General features: G+C 39.6%; 1 long non-coding RNA gene across 2 annotated transcripts; it reads left to right on the forward strand.

The window, feature by feature from the left end:
* Nucleotides 1–3,266: 3,266 nt before the first annotated feature.
* Nucleotides 3,267–11,943, forward strand: LOC122549918. Of its 2 annotated transcripts, XR_006311705.1 has the most exons (3): nt 3,276–3,311; nt 4,637–4,715; nt 11,519–11,943. It is a non-coding gene; the product is annotated as an uncharacterized LOC122549918 (long non-coding RNA). The 2 variants fall into 2 exon arrangements; XR_006311704.1 differs by lacking the exon at nt 4,637–4,715 and having other exon boundaries at nt 3,267–3,311.
* The last annotated feature ends 3,754 nt before the right edge of the window (nt 11,944–15,697 follow it).

A 15,697-nucleotide genomic window follows, 5' to 3' on the forward strand; every position in this document is an offset into this window, starting at 1 on the left:
GGGGGATTTCTGTGTGTTGACAAGAGGAATGGCTGAGGTGCTAAATGAAAACTTTGCAACTGTATTGACCAGGAAGTGGATGTCTCCCAGGCCATGATGACATAAAAGGATGTTCTGTTACTAGAAGGGTTCAATATTAATAAGAGGGATTGATCAATGGGCTGTCGATACTCAGAAATGACAAAGTACTGTGAATGGATGAGATGTATCCATTGAAGGAGGTGCAAGTGGAAATTGCATGGACATTGGCCATAATCTTTCAGCTGTGTTAAAATTCAGGAGAGGCAAAAGGGGACTGGAGAATTGTGGACATTATGCCATTGTTCAAAAAAGCTTATAAGAATACACTCAGCCATTAGAATCCAGTTATGAATTTCAGTGATGGGGAAGCTACAATAAACAAGTATTTGCGATACAATAGGGAGTCATGTAGTAAAAGGTATGTTGATTAAGAGGAGTCAGCATGGATTTCTTAGTGGGAAATCATGTTTCAATCAATTAGTTAACTATTTCAAAAGCTTTCAAATTGTGTTATATGTAAATCACATTCTTCTTTCTGTTTTATTTTCTGTTCTTTTGAGTAATGAACTTCTGTTGTACTTTTAAAGTCAAATCTGCAGCAGTACCTGCTTATGTTTCAGTGAAAGACCACATGTTAAATTAAAAAAAGAGCAAAATATGATCTGTCAAAGCAGGTTTCAGTCTGGGATATGACTTATCAAGTAGTAACCTATGTGCCAATTGCAACTTTACAAACTGGCTCTGGCCAAAGTGTAACAGATCAACCTTAAGAATGTCTTCATCGTTATAGTACAGTCAAAATACATAACAAAATAAAATCCTATACATTCTCAGCTCTATCAATTTATATTCGTCAAATACCAAAGAGAGTTTATTTTTCTATCACATATATAGGTTTGACTTAACTGTTTTTCTTTCAATTCCCAGTCTTGAGGGCCTGCTAGTCTCTTCCTTGACTATTCACAAAATATAGCTGAAATTCTCTAAAGCATCAAGAGGAATGTCTCAATCTTTGTGTGAGTTGGGTAATCTGCTCAACATGTCAAACATAATCATTCTGGTCAAAAATATAAAGTGCTGGAGAAACTCAGCACCCTGGCAGCACCTGTAGAGAGAGAAGCAGAGTTAGTATTTTGAGTCCAATGACCCTTCATCAGAAAGGTTTAGTTATGATGAAGGGTCATTGGACTTGAAACGTTCTCTATTCTCCTTCTACTGATAATACCAGACCTGCTGAGTTTCTCTCACACTTTCTGGTTTTGTACTGATTTCCAGAATCACCAAGTTCTTTATTTTAACGACAGTCCTTGAAGATTGTTCAAATCGAATCAAAATACTTTGGATGCTGGAAAACTGAAATTGAAAGTGCTGGAGAAACTCATTAGTTCTGGCAGCATTTGTGGAGAGAGAAACAAACAATGTAGGCAAGTATAACACTTCATCAAAATTCCTAGGAGATCATTAACTGATTCCATTGTGTCCTATGTGGTCTGTTTCGCCAAAGTGGACATGGTTTTAATCTTCTGAATTGTGACTATGTGATGTTTTATATATTCTGATAAACCTGTCACTGCTGGATTGGTAAGTATCTATCAGGCAGAAATTTTGAGCAGTTGGGATGAGCTTGTACTTTGGCACCAGAATGTAATTCTGCTGATCCATCATATGCTGTGAGATGGTCTCTCCTAACTGTACCATAGACTGCCACCTGTTGAGGTACATGCCATTCATGTTGTGTAGTGGTAATATATTGGCACTTACTCCTATCTTAATTTTACCTTTCAATGTCTTTTCAGGATGTTTGATACTAACTGTTGTGAAAGGCTCTGATCACCTTATACCATTGAATGTTGTGTGAGGTTAACAATAGGGAAAGCTTATTTATTTTCTGAAATTTGCCTTTCACTTGAGTCTGAACCTCACTGATGTGTTTTTATTTGTGCACCTCCTTAACACTTTCCTTGCTGTCTTGTTTGTGAGCTGTGCTTTCTTCTACAGATCTATCTTGACATTTGGAATTCAGTTTCCTGCACTTGCAATGCCCCAAGCAGATACCAAGAAAAATTGCTCAGCAGGACTATCAATTGCTTGATCTGTAATGCAAAATTTTATTTGTTATTTGAACGGATATAGTTCAGTAAGAGGGTCACTGGATGTCTACTCCATGATGTTTTAGCTATCCATTATTCAGCATCAAAAATGTTGGACTGAAACTTTAAGTCAGGGCAAATAAAAATTCCTTGACTCTGAGTTGGTAACAATTAAAAAACCTCCTTCATTAAGAGCTGACTCTGCAGTTGGCTTTTGTTCCTAGAAAGATTGCTATTTGTGTTTCACTTTCAGGTACAAAGCATTCTTGGCTTTTCATAATAAATTGTCTTTAAAAAGTAAATTGCAACGATTTCTCTTATCTTTAAGTAATCTTAGAAATTCCTGCTTTTTCTTTAAGAAACTTAGGTTTTAGGTTGTAGCTGGTGGCAGTGGCAGCATAGAGTCATAGAGATGTACAGCACAGAAACAGATCCTTTGGTCCAACTCGTCCATACCTACCAGATTTCCCAACCCAGTCTAGTCCTAAATTATAACGTCAGTGGATAAGTAATCCCAACCCTCAGTTTTATGTCCTGGGGGAGTTTAGATTCAAAACCCACTATGGCAGTGAAAACAAAAAAAACTGTAAATGATCTAATGGTAACCATGTTCGTTGTGTTTTTTGTAAAATCTGATTCATTAATGCCCCCATCAGATCTATAGCAATGTGGTTTGACTCTTGATGACCCCAATTAGGGACAAACTAATTTTAAAAAGTTTTCTGGGTTGTCTCCTCAGGAGATGAAAGTGAGCTAATTTTGTATTTGCTTCATGTATGTTCAGCTGACATTGTGTGTTGCCCACAGGACTGTGCTTGGGTCAGCCATGAGTGGTTGGGGATTTCAAAAAAAAAGAGAAATCTCTGGTTTAGACATCATGCACTGAAGCAGTATTTCAGACGTATGTAAACAGTAAGAAGCAAGGAGGGCAATTAATTGGTAGAGTCGACAGTGCGGTGCTGGAAATGACAGCATCCGAGGAGCAGGTACCCTCGACTCCTGGTGTCCAGCATCTGCAGCCCTCACTCTCCCCAATAGACTGGTAAGTCTGAGGCTGGCAGGGAAGGGCCCAGCTGTTTCTGTCTGAGACTCTGGGGGGCGCTGTCCGAGCGGAGACACCGAGCTCGAGCCGGAGCCGGAGCCGGGCCTGGGGCAGGAGCAGGAGCCGGAGCCGGAGCCAGAGACGGGGAAGCGGCCAAGGTGAGTGCTGCAAACCGCTAGCGAGCAGCCCGGGCAGGCTCTCGGCAGCACCGGGCACCCCCCCCCGGCCTCCGGTGTGATATTCACTGAGGCTGCTCCTCGGTGTAACGGGACATGCGCTTTCAGAAGGCGGCCCCACATAGGCCCCGGCGTCTGTCACTGCTTCATCTTCTGTCCATTTCCCGCTGGAAATGGGGCTTTCCTGCGGGAAATATCCTCCTGGTAACGACCCCAATCAGGTCACTTTAATCAAGAGTGCACATTGTTCCAGCTTAACACTTCCCGTCCTGTCCCTCTGCAGGATATTTGCTGAATGTTGGTGAGATTGATGAGTAAAACACATGCCTACTGCACTACTTTGCTGATGGGCAATATTTGTAAACTTTCTTGTGGTACATATCTGAATTGATGCATTATTTAATCTTTAATAAATTGATTTTGTCGTCGGTTTTTTTCCAGCAAGAGGTAATAGGTAACTAATGTAGCCCTGCAACCACATTGTTTCTGCTGCTTCGGTTGTGTCAGCATCATTGGTTCCCATCCACACCACAGCTTCGGAAGGGTTTTCCTCAAAAGGTGGTGGAAGTAGAGTCTCTGAACAGTTGTAAGGCAGAGATAAATAAGTTCTTGATAAGCAAGGTGATCAAAGGTTACTGGGGATAGTTAGAAATGTCTGGCAATATGACCAGCTCTGATGCAGGCACAGGGAGTTGAGTGGATTACAACTTTTAATTTGTAAGTTTGTATACCAACAAAATTTAATGAATTGATTAATAATGTGATAATCATCGATTTTTTGGTGTTGATAGATACTAGCTGGAACAGCAGCGGTAGACTCTCTTTGAAGTAATGCTGTGGGATCTTTGCAGCCACATAAGAAGGCAGATGGAACTTAAATTTAACAGATTATAAAGACAGTAAAGTACATTGCTCTGTTAATATTGCATTCTAGTGTCAACCTTTGATTTTATGTGCACATGGCTTGAAGTGGACCTTTAATCTGTAAATTTATAATGCTGGAGTTTTTCTTAATCTGGGTTTTGCCAAAGGTCGGCTTTTGGAATGGCTTATTTGTTACATTTACATATCTGATGTAGACCTAGTGATTCGCAAAATTTTCTTGGTTAAACTTTTATTGATTTTTTTTGGTCCTGTTTCCCACCTACATGCTATTCTGGTGACATCATCCAAAAGCTGGGTTCATTTTCACATGCATGTTGACACCCAGTTCTACTACTTCACTGCCTTTCTTGACTGCTTTACTGTTGCTGTTACTTATCTGCTGTCCAGTACTAAGTAGATTTTCTCCTTTTAACTATTGGAAGGACTGAAGTCAAAGTTTAAAGTTCCTGCTAAAGTCCCTTAGCAAGTGACTCCATTCCTCTGTCTGGAAAAAGTTTTGAGGTAAAACCAGACCATTCACTAACTTGGTGTTGTATGTGATCGCGTGATGAGCTTCGAACTTGTATTTGTGCCATTCCTAACACTGCCTGTTTTTGTCCCTGTGACTTCACTACACCAGCGAATCAGATTGTCTAAAACTTTGTTTCCTGTGTCTTAACCAGTCCTGTTCCACCTATCACCTTTGTGTTCATTGACCTACATCGACTTCTGGTCCTGATTTTTGTTGTTAGAGGACCCCTTTTCAAGTAGATTTCTTAAATCATTGGTCAGCAGCCCCAACTCCATTTAAGTTCTAAAACGATATAACACTCATGACATCCAGATTAAATTGTATCACTTTGATTTAATTTGCATAAATCCCCCACTATCAACATTCTGGGGCTTACCTTGACCAGAAACTGAACTGCATTAGCCATTTAAATACTTTGGAGAGTCGGGGGTGAGTTATTCGCTGCAGGTATACTAGCCTCAGACTTGCACTGGCAATATGATCAGCTGTGGTGGAATACAAGCTTACAAATTAAAAGCAGGTGTTATTCACTCAATTCGCTGAGCTCAAATCACCACTAAATCACATCTCAGCTCATCATATTGCCAGAGCAGGTCAGAGGCTAGGAATCCTGTAGCGAATAACTCGCCTCCAGACCCTCTAAAGCCTGTTTATCATCTATAAGGCACAAGTTAGGAGTATGCTGAAATACTTTCATTTGTTTGGATAAATACAGCTTTGAGACCAATTAACCCTGTTAATTGACACAACATTCACTAATTTCACTAAATTCACTCAAGAGGAGGAAAACAACAACAAACTGCCATTCCTAGATGCCACAGTAGAGCAAACTGCCAATGGGGAACTTCAAACCAGCGTCTATAGAAAAGCAACATATACAGACCAAATATTGAACTACAGAAGCGATCATCCCAACACCCACAAACGAAGCTACATCAGAACATTATTTCAATGAGCCAACACACACTGCAGCACAGAGGATCTATGCAGAGCAGAGGAAAATCACCTATACCATGTATTCAAAAAGAATGGGTACCCAATGAATACAGTCTGCCAATTTCTCAGCAACAAACCCAAACAAGCAGACAAAACACGGTCAGAAACCCTACCACTCTCCCCTACATCAAAGACATCTCAGAAATGACTGCCAGACTACTCAGACCCCTTGACATCATGGTAGCCCACAAACCCACCAACACACTAAAACAGCAGCTAATGAACTTGAAAGACCCTACACAGACAATGAGCAAAACTAACGTCATTTACAAAATACCATGCAAGGACTGTAACAAACAGTACATTGGACAAACAGGCAGAAAACTAGCCACTAGGATACATGAACACCAACTAACCACAAAAAGACATGACCCTCTCTCACTAGTATCCTCACATATGAATGAGGAAGGACACCACTTTGACTGGGACAATACATCCATCCTAGGACAAGCCAAACAACGACCCACACGAGAATTCCGAGAAGCATGGCATTCCAACCGGAACTCTATCAACAAACACATCGAGTTAGACCCCATCTACCACCCACTGAGAAAAGAAACAGGAAGTGACTTCACCACAGGAAATAACATCACCGACCCAAAGAAACCCAAACATATAAATAGAAAGCAGCATTGCTTCGTGTGAGGTCCACTGAAGTAAGGTAATGAAACGTCTGGAAATGAACCTTTCAGCTCAGCGAGTAAACCTACATCCAAAATTGACACATCATCCACAACCTCTAACACTGATGCTCAGTAGCAGCAGTGTGCTTTATCTGCAAGATGCACTGCAAAAATTCACCAAGGCTCCTCAGATAACACCTTCCAAACCATGACCATTACCATCTAGATAGGTACAAGGGCAGCAGGTACATGGAATCACCACCACGTGGACGTTCCACTCCAAGTAACTCATGATCCTGACTTGGAAAATATTGCTGTTTCTTCAGTGTCACTGGATCAAGATCCTAGGACTTCCTCCTTAATGGTCTTGTGGGCTGCCTACACCAAATGGACTGCAATGGTGTAAGAAGGCAACTCAGTACCACCTTATTACCTTATGTGAAAGTGAGGACTGCAGATGCTGGAGGGCAACTAAGGATGGGCAATTGATGCTGGCCCAGCCAGCAAAGTCCACATCTCATGAATGAATTTTTAAGAATGTACAGTGAAATCTCCATGAAAATAAGGATAACCCCAAACTCCAGTTCAGACAAAGTTGTTAGCCATTTTGGCCAACACAATAAGATATCCAGTTGAAGGGTGATAAGTTGAAGTTCTAGACTAGTAACTCTAGATTAGCCAAACACGTTAGGCATGAAATCATGGCCGAGCCATCTGTGTGGAATTATATCATGGTGGGTGACACTGATGCTATATAACAGAACAGGCAGATGAGGCAATTATTGAAGTAGAGAATTCTTCAGTAGAGTTCCCCGAGGAGACCGCTGAATGCTCGACCACCCCCTCTCTCACCCGTTTTCGTAGCTGAAGCTGCAAAATCTGTAGAGAAGCTTTGGTATTCTGCCCTGCAGTATGAAAACACGGTAAACATGTTTGACTGCATTGATGAGCGGCATGGTGGCACAGTGGTTAGCACTGTTGCCTCACAGCGCCAGAGACCTGGGTTCAGTTCCCGCCTCAGGCGACTGACTGTGTGGAGTTTGCACATTCTCCCCGTGTCTGCGTGGGTTTCCTCTGGGTGCTCCGGTTTCCTCCCACAGTCCAAAAATGTGCAGGTCAGGTGAATTGGCCATGCTAAATTGCCCGTAGTGTTAGGTGCAGGGGTAAATGTAGGGGAATGGGTCTGGGTGGGTTGTGCTTCGGCGGGTCGTTGTGGACTTGTTGGGCCGAAGGGCCTGTTTCCACACTATAAATAATCTAATCTAATGATATGGTGGACTGTATTGCACTTGTCTGAAGACACCACGCTAAGCAGAAAAAGATTGATGTTTTTTCAGAGTCCCAACATTTTTAATGCTTTTAATTGTACAAGGTCAGGCTCTTGTAAGTGGTGAACACATTTTTAAATAAAGCATTTTCCACATACTTGTCATTGTTTTAAATTTTTTGAGTGTTGTAGGTAAATTGGGTTATATTGGGGCTTCTTGGGCTCTCAGAACTCCGCTTAGCATAAAGTTGTGGGTGAGCCCCCTACTATTTCTTATGATTTTACTGCAGTACCAAAATAGTTTTTTTTATAAAACCCCCAGCCCTTGGGCAAGGCTGAACCTGCTAGGGCCCACTGTCATCCTTGGTACCTGCTATGTGTAGTTGGTGAATTTTGGTGGTCCTCTCAACTCTGCATTGCAGACTGAGCCTTGAGGTGAGAGAGCCAGCACGCATTCTGCCGCAAAATTACATCCATATATTGCTCTTTGCGAGCCTTCCTTTGGCTTTTACTCATTCAAATACTTATTGACCAATTTTCTGGAAATGTTAATTTTGTTGTAGTTATTTGGTCCTGACTTGGATCTCCACTTAACTCTGTCTCCCTCTTGGCTTATGGATGGCAACTTCCCTTGTGGTCTTTAACTTCCTGACTCAGATCAGCTGTGGAATCTTTCTGAATTTGTTCCTCCTTCTTCAGGTCTGACTCATCTGTTGTCCTGCTCTCTTCGGGAGTTAAATTTCTTTTAAGGAACAAATTTGATAAATGTCCAGAAAGTTTATTTAGTAAAATTATTTACGAAAATGCCACCTTTATTTTTTGGCTCTAACTTCTATGTTTTGGTTCTGATCAGTGAGCTAAAGCACAAACATGTAAGGAATGGTGAATTTTGTTTCTTTTGATGGGAGGAAGCAGTGTTGTTGAATTAATATGTTTATAATATACACCACATAATAGGGAGTGATTTAAACAGAGTCATAGAGATATACAGCATAGAAAAAGATCCTTTGGTCCAACTCGTCCATGCTGAACAGATATCCTAAATTAATCTGGTCCCATTTGCCAGCATTTGGCCCATAGCCCTCTAAGCCCTTTCTATTCAAGTACCTATCCAGATAGCTTTTAAATGTAATTTAAATGTAAACTCCATCACCATCTTTGTGTGAAAAGGTTGCCCCTTAGGTCGTTTTTAAATCTTTTTCCTCTCACCTTAAACCTAGTTTTAAGTGTGTTAAATGCCCCCTAGTTTTGGACTCCCCACCCCAGGGAAAAGACCTTGGCTATTCACCTTATTCAGGCCCCTCATGATTTTATAAACCTCTATAAAGTCACCCCATAGCCTCTGACACACCTGTGAAAAAAGCCCCTGCCTTTTCAACCTATTCCTATAGCTCAAACCCTCCAACCCTGGCAACATTCTTATAAAGTTTTTCTGAACCCTTTCAAGATTCACATCTTTCCTATTCGGAGGGAGACCAGAATTGCATGCAGTATTCCAAAAGTGGTCTAATCAATGTCCTGTACAGCAGCAGCATGAAGTCCCAACTCCTGTACTCAATGCAAGTGTATAAAACACCTTTTTTCTCTACCCTGTCTATGTGCTACTCCACTTTCAACTGTGAACCTGTACCACTAGGCCTGTTTGTTTGGCAACACTCCCCAGGACCTTACCATTAAGTGTGTAAGTCCTGTCCTGATTTGCCTTATCGAAATGCAGCACCTCACATTTATCTAAATTAAACTCCATCTGCTACTGCTTGGCCCATCTGATCAAAGTCCTGTTGTCTTTTGAGGTAATCTTCTTCACGATCCACTACAGCATCAATTTTGGTGTCATCTATAAACTTGCTAACTATTCCTCCTATATTCATATGTTGAAAGTTTTTGCGTAATTTAGAAATAATGCAGTTTACTAGTGGTTAACTCAAAATATTTTAAAATAACTGATAAAAAATAAGTGTTGGACTTGTCTTGTTAACATTGTTCATAAATCATACAAACTTGAAATAGTTTTGTTGTTTATGTTGTTTGTGTCTGTAATATCGTACCACATTGTCACAGAATTGTTACAGTGTGGAAAGAGGCTATTTGGCCCATTGTGTCTGCACTCACTCTCTTTAACTTAGTGTCGAACTCCTGCCTTTTTCCTGTGCCCTGCATGTTGCCTTTTTCAAAAAATTATCATCATTTAATGCCAACTTGAATGTCTTGATTGCCACTTCCAGGTACATTTAGAAATTTATTGAAATGTGATCTCATTGCCATGGCTATTGAGTAAATAAAGGTGAGGGAGGGCTGATCAGCAAGGGATTTACAAATTTAACACAATGTGAGAGGAGATGTGGGCCGTATCGTCCTTGAAGCTTGATCCGCTATTCACTTCAGGGCCATTTCTGAATTATACTAACCCCACTTTCTTGCCCTATCTCCATATCCATAATACCTTTTGTTCTCAAGAATCTATTTATATCAGATTTGAATATACTCTTGAATTGAGCATCTCCAACTTTCTTGGATAATGAAATCCAAAGAATTCACAGCTGTTGAGTGTCAGTGTTCTGCTCTCATTCCAGGTATCATGCCTGAGACAAGATGTCTTCAGGACTTCAGTTAAGAAATGTCATATTGCACTTGAAACATTAACTCCATTTCTAACTCCACAAATGCCGTTAAATCTGCTGAGTTTTTTTCCCATTTTGTTTTTATTTCAGATCGTCAGAATTCTCTGTACTTTGCTTTTGTTAACATGGTATTATCAAAATCCAGTTAAATACAGCAAAACTTCCATTATCCTTGCATTATAACTGTTGGAATAAAGCTAACATACTATTTGTCTTCCTAATCACTTACTTTATATGCATGTTAACTGTCTTTTATTCATGTGCAAGTTGTCTATATCTGAGCCAACATTTATGAGCCTCCCACTTTTGATTAGTATTCTGGTTTTCCATTCTTGTTTGGTCACAGTAGAAACGATATGCACCACTTGTTTTAAGGATGTACCACCCTATGGTATTTGAAATAATATTAATGATCTCCTCGTCATTATGAAGTAATTTATTTCTTTTCAACATGGCAACACTTGGAAATCCTATGAACAAGAATATTTCACTTGAGCTTTGTTTAAAATTTTAATTTGATTCAATTGTGGAAGGAACAGTAATTGTGTTGGATATTTTCTTTCTGCATTAATGCTGATTATATTCAGGATTCTAGCCTGAGGTTTGACTTGTAATAAGTACTCATTGAGCCGTTCAGTTCAATGATGCAGTACTGGTTAATCATGTTTCACTAAACCTCTGTGACAGTTCCAGCATGTGATTTTTAAGTGATATGGTTCATTTTATTGTAAGTGTTGCCTTGTTACCAAGGTCATGAGAGAGATTTTGAATCTCAGAATATTTAACATCCATGTTAAACAAGTTTGATATTGCATGTTTAGAAGCAGTTTTAAATCTAAGCATACTTATTTGGTGAAATAACCCATCTACTATTCAGAAGTAGAATTTCCATCTTGTGCATGAGTGTTTCCCTTCACACTGGTCAATTTGTGCTAGATTAACTAGGCTGCTTGGCCCCCTATGTGAAACTACCATTCATTGAGGCACAAGTGTGTGATGTGATGACATCCACTTGCACCCCAACAATGCATGGCATAGCCTACATACTTACGGCTTTCACAGTTCCACATCGGCAGCATCCATATCTGAGACTGAAAGGAAAACGTGCTATTTAATGTTTTTCAATGTTGACAAATAATAACTTTTTTGAGATACATAGTTTATATGAGAATTTATGCACGCAGAATTTGTCTCATCACAATTTTGGTGCATATGTTCACGGTGTTGCCTTGTCTGACAAGGAATTGAAGGTATTGAAACAAATGTACATTATTTTTTCTTTGCAGAGTGTATTTGTTCCTTCCTTGGAGTGCAGAAGAATATTAGAAGAGGCAAACTGCAGCTAATCAGATGGGATGATAGTGAGTCCGAAGTTGATGACTTGTTGCTGGACCAGTATCTGCACAGGCGAAAGAAGCATTTAATGTTAACCTTCACCATTCTTTGGACAATTACCTTAAATCTATCAGTCATTGAGCCAGTTTTTTTTTGTTTTGGTGAACTATTCACAGACTAAGAATGGAATGAAAGATTTCTGAGGAAATGGAAACTGTTCAAATTCATCATTTTCAAAAATACTGTATATCATAGTGTATAAATTTCCCTGCTGTTTAAGACAACCTGTCTTTTGGATGCCAGAATGCATGTTTAAGACTTTGTGTTGTGTAAGTTGACTTCTGTCACCTAATAAATCTGTAGAGCTTTATTCTGATTAGGAGTTGCCCTCAATTTATCAGCTCACACATATATGATTAGGGTTATGCTCGCTTAATACAATTTCCCTCCCCAACCCCCACTATCTGATGATTCACCGATAAATGTTTCTAGCTGGAACCTTTATCCATTTGAATAGCACACCATCTAGTACCCGATTCATCCTTCCCTTTTTTTAAATACATTGCTCCCATCTTCCTCTCTTTATTTTCTCATTATCACTGAGGCAGTTGTGTCCTTTAATTGGGCATAAATGAATGACAGGGATTCAGATGAAGAATTATTGTAAAGTATAGGCATGGAGATGGGAATGAAATTGAAGGACCTAGGAGAAGAAAGGGAGTCAAGATATAAAGTGGTAATTGGGGAAGATCTGTCAGCTACAACGTTGCCTTTGTTTTGAAAGGAAGAGGGCATTAGTTGGGGTATAATTAATGGTAATATAATCTGTAGTTCTGGATGCTATGTTATTGGAAGTGTATTAGCAGGTCATGCTGAGAAATTGGATGTTATCTGTACAAGAATTAAATGGAAAATTTGAAATTTTTAATGTTTAGAGCATGAGTAAAATTTGGGACAGAGCATAATTTATTTTGAACTATGCAGCAAAAAACTATTACAATTGCTAGTGTAGATGTGGGCTATCCCTATTCTTGTTTCCTGTGGATTTCTTTAGTAGATCATCAATAGGTTTTAATTTTAAATATTTTATTTAAAATGTCTCTTATGTAAGAAACCTACTCTGTCTTCATATATTCCATTAAAATTACATATTATTCAGAAATTTATTTGCTTTATACAGAATTTGAAGCTTCAATTCATTTTCTTTAAGGTGTAAAACACGTTTGAGTTGAACCTACTGGAAGTTTCTGATAGAAGCTACGTGAGACCTGGGTGTGACGTATTTCACAGTAGGTGAGTTGTTGAAACTAGGAAGACCCTTGTTATTAAAATTATAAAATCTGAACTTCAGTGACAGTGTTATTGACTGCACACCAGAGATCACTTTTATTTTCTTCTTAGGATCCTAGTTCATGTGGGTACTGGACAAGTCAGATCCCAGAATGAATCTGGCTTGATAGATGATATTTTGTATTTTCTTTAACATGGTGGTAGTTCACTGAAGCATACAAAACTTCAAGTTTGGTTTTAGCAATGAAACAGAAGTTTATTGTGCAAAAGAAATAAAAATTAAATGAACCAAATCAAGCTATAACACAGCTGAAAGATTAAAAGAACACACAGCAAAACAAAATCCTGTTTTTACCCCAACACCATCGCAACTAGTACTGTTTCCTTCCCTATCAAATGTTAGCGTTTGTTGCTTCTTCTCAGTTTAGGTCCTGTCACTGTGTGAGACCTTCTCATTTGATCACTTTCACAATTGAAAACTCAGTCATTTTGCGTTTTTTAATAATCTGCATAGTTCTAACCAAATATTCCTAGTCTGGAAGTTATCAAAGCTATACCCCTTCACCTGAACTGTTATGAACAATCTTCTTTTCTCGGAGGTTATTCAGATACTTGCTTCACCTCGCCAGGTCTCCGTCAAACTGTATCCAAAAGCTTTGAGCTAAATTTAAAGAAAAAGTTGTTCATCTATGTTTTACTGAAGCTACTGGTTTCATATTTTCTCTCTCCTCTCATAAGCCCCTGCTGAATAAAGAAGCTTCATTAACATTCCTGTGACCCTTGCAGTCACCTGCTCTCTGACACATACTGGTTTAAAATCATGGTTCGAGAAAGACTGACCAAATTAATTTTTAAACCCCTTCACAAAGACAGACTAATACCATATGTCACTCAATTGAAATCTAAACTCTCTCTTTGAGAAAAAGAATGGTTTACTATATATAAATCACACACTATTGGTCACATTATCCTAATCCTGACAATATCCTTGCTGAAGACGATGAATGGTTGAGTTAGCACAAAAAATATTGGATGTAAAGTACAGTTTGTGTATTTAATAAACTGCATAGAATAAGCTGGCCAAATTTCCTTTGTCTTCTCTTGTGATTATATGCACACTGAATATAAATATTCTGCACTACATTACATTTAAAAACATAATTGTAGATCACTTGAAACACCAAAAATATGTCTGTGAAAAGAGTCTAGTGTTTTGGAGAAGGCGCTATGTGTGATGAAATTTTAGCAAGTTCATTTTGGTCTATTTGTGTCACTAATGTATAGGTTTCTGAAAAATAGCAAAAAATGTTGAATTAATGAAGATATTGAAGCAAATGTGGAGAAAAAAGGTCTTTACTCAAAGCCTGTAAACAGAATCTGAAGTTCAGGGAATTAAAAAAAAGTAGAACCTAAAAGCAAGACGAGGCCATTCTTTCCTCAAGGCTGTGCTGCTATTCATCTAGATCATGCCTCATCTCTATCTCAAAACCATTTTTCTGCACTATCTCTAGATCTTTTGATACCCAGAAATCTATTGATCTTTATCTTGAATTTGTTCAATGACTGAACATCGGCAGCCATCGGGGAGAATTGAGTTCCAAAGATTCATAAATCTATGAGTGAACAAATTCCTCCTCCCCTTTGTTTCCAACGGCCTATCTCTTATTCTGTGTTCTCTGGTTGTACCCACATGGGAAAAATTCTTCTTTCATCTACCCTGTCAAGCCCTTTAAAATTTTGCATCCTTAACTGAGTCGTGGAGTCATAGAGATGTACATCACAGAAACAGACTCTTCGGTCCATCTCGTCCATGCCGACCAGATATCCCAACCCAATCTGGTCCCACCTGCCAGCACCCGGCCCAAATCCCTCCCAACCCTTTTGATTCATATACCCATCCAGATGACTTTTAAATGTTGCAATTGTACCAGCCTCCACCACTTCCTCTGGCAGCTCATTCCACATATGCACCACCCTCTGTGTGAAAGAATTGCCCCTTAGGTCTCTTTTACACCTTCTCCCTCTTACCATAAACCTATGCCCTCTAGTTCTGGACTCCCCCACCCGAGGGAAAATACTTTGCCTGTTTACCCTATCCATGCCCCTCACAATTTTATAAACCTCTATAAGGTCACCCCTCAGCCCCCGACGCTCATGGGAAAACAGCCCTAGAGTATCATCATCTCCTCAAACCTTGGCAAATTCTTTGGAAATCTTTTCTAAACCCTTTGAAGTTTCACAACATCCTTACGATAGGAAGGAGACCAGAATTGCATGCTATATTCCAAAAGTGTCCTAACCAATGTCCTGTACAGCTGCAACATAACCTCCCAACTCTTGTACTCAATATTCTGACCAATAACGGAAAGCATACCAAATGCCTTCTTCACTATCCTATCTATCTCCGACTCTACTTTCAAGGAGCTATGACCCTCCAATCCACGGTCTGTTTGTTGAGCAACACTCCGAGGGACCTTACCATTCAGTATATAAGTCCTGCTAAGATTTGCTTTCCCAAAATGCAGCACCTCGCATTTATCTAAATTAAACTCCACCTGCCACACCTCAGCCGATTGGCTCATCTGGTCAAGATCCTGTTGTAATCCGAGGTAATCTTCTTCGCTGTCCACCACACCTCCAATTTTGTTGTCATCTACAAACTTATTAATTATACCTCCTGTGCTCACATCCACATTATTTATATAAGTGACAAAAAGTAGTGAATCCAGCACCGATCCTTGTGGCACTCTGCTGGTCACAGGCCTCCAGTCTGAAAAACAACCCTACACCACAACCTTCTGTCTTCTGTTCTCCCTTACTAACCAGTCTCCCATGGGGAA

Source organism: Chiloscyllium plagiosum, chromosome 5, assembly GCF_004010195.1.
Source record: "Chiloscyllium plagiosum isolate BGI_BamShark_2017 chromosome 5, ASM401019v2, whole genome shotgun sequence".
NCBI lineage: Eukaryota > Metazoa > Chordata > Chondrichthyes > Orectolobiformes > Hemiscylliidae > Chiloscyllium > Chiloscyllium plagiosum.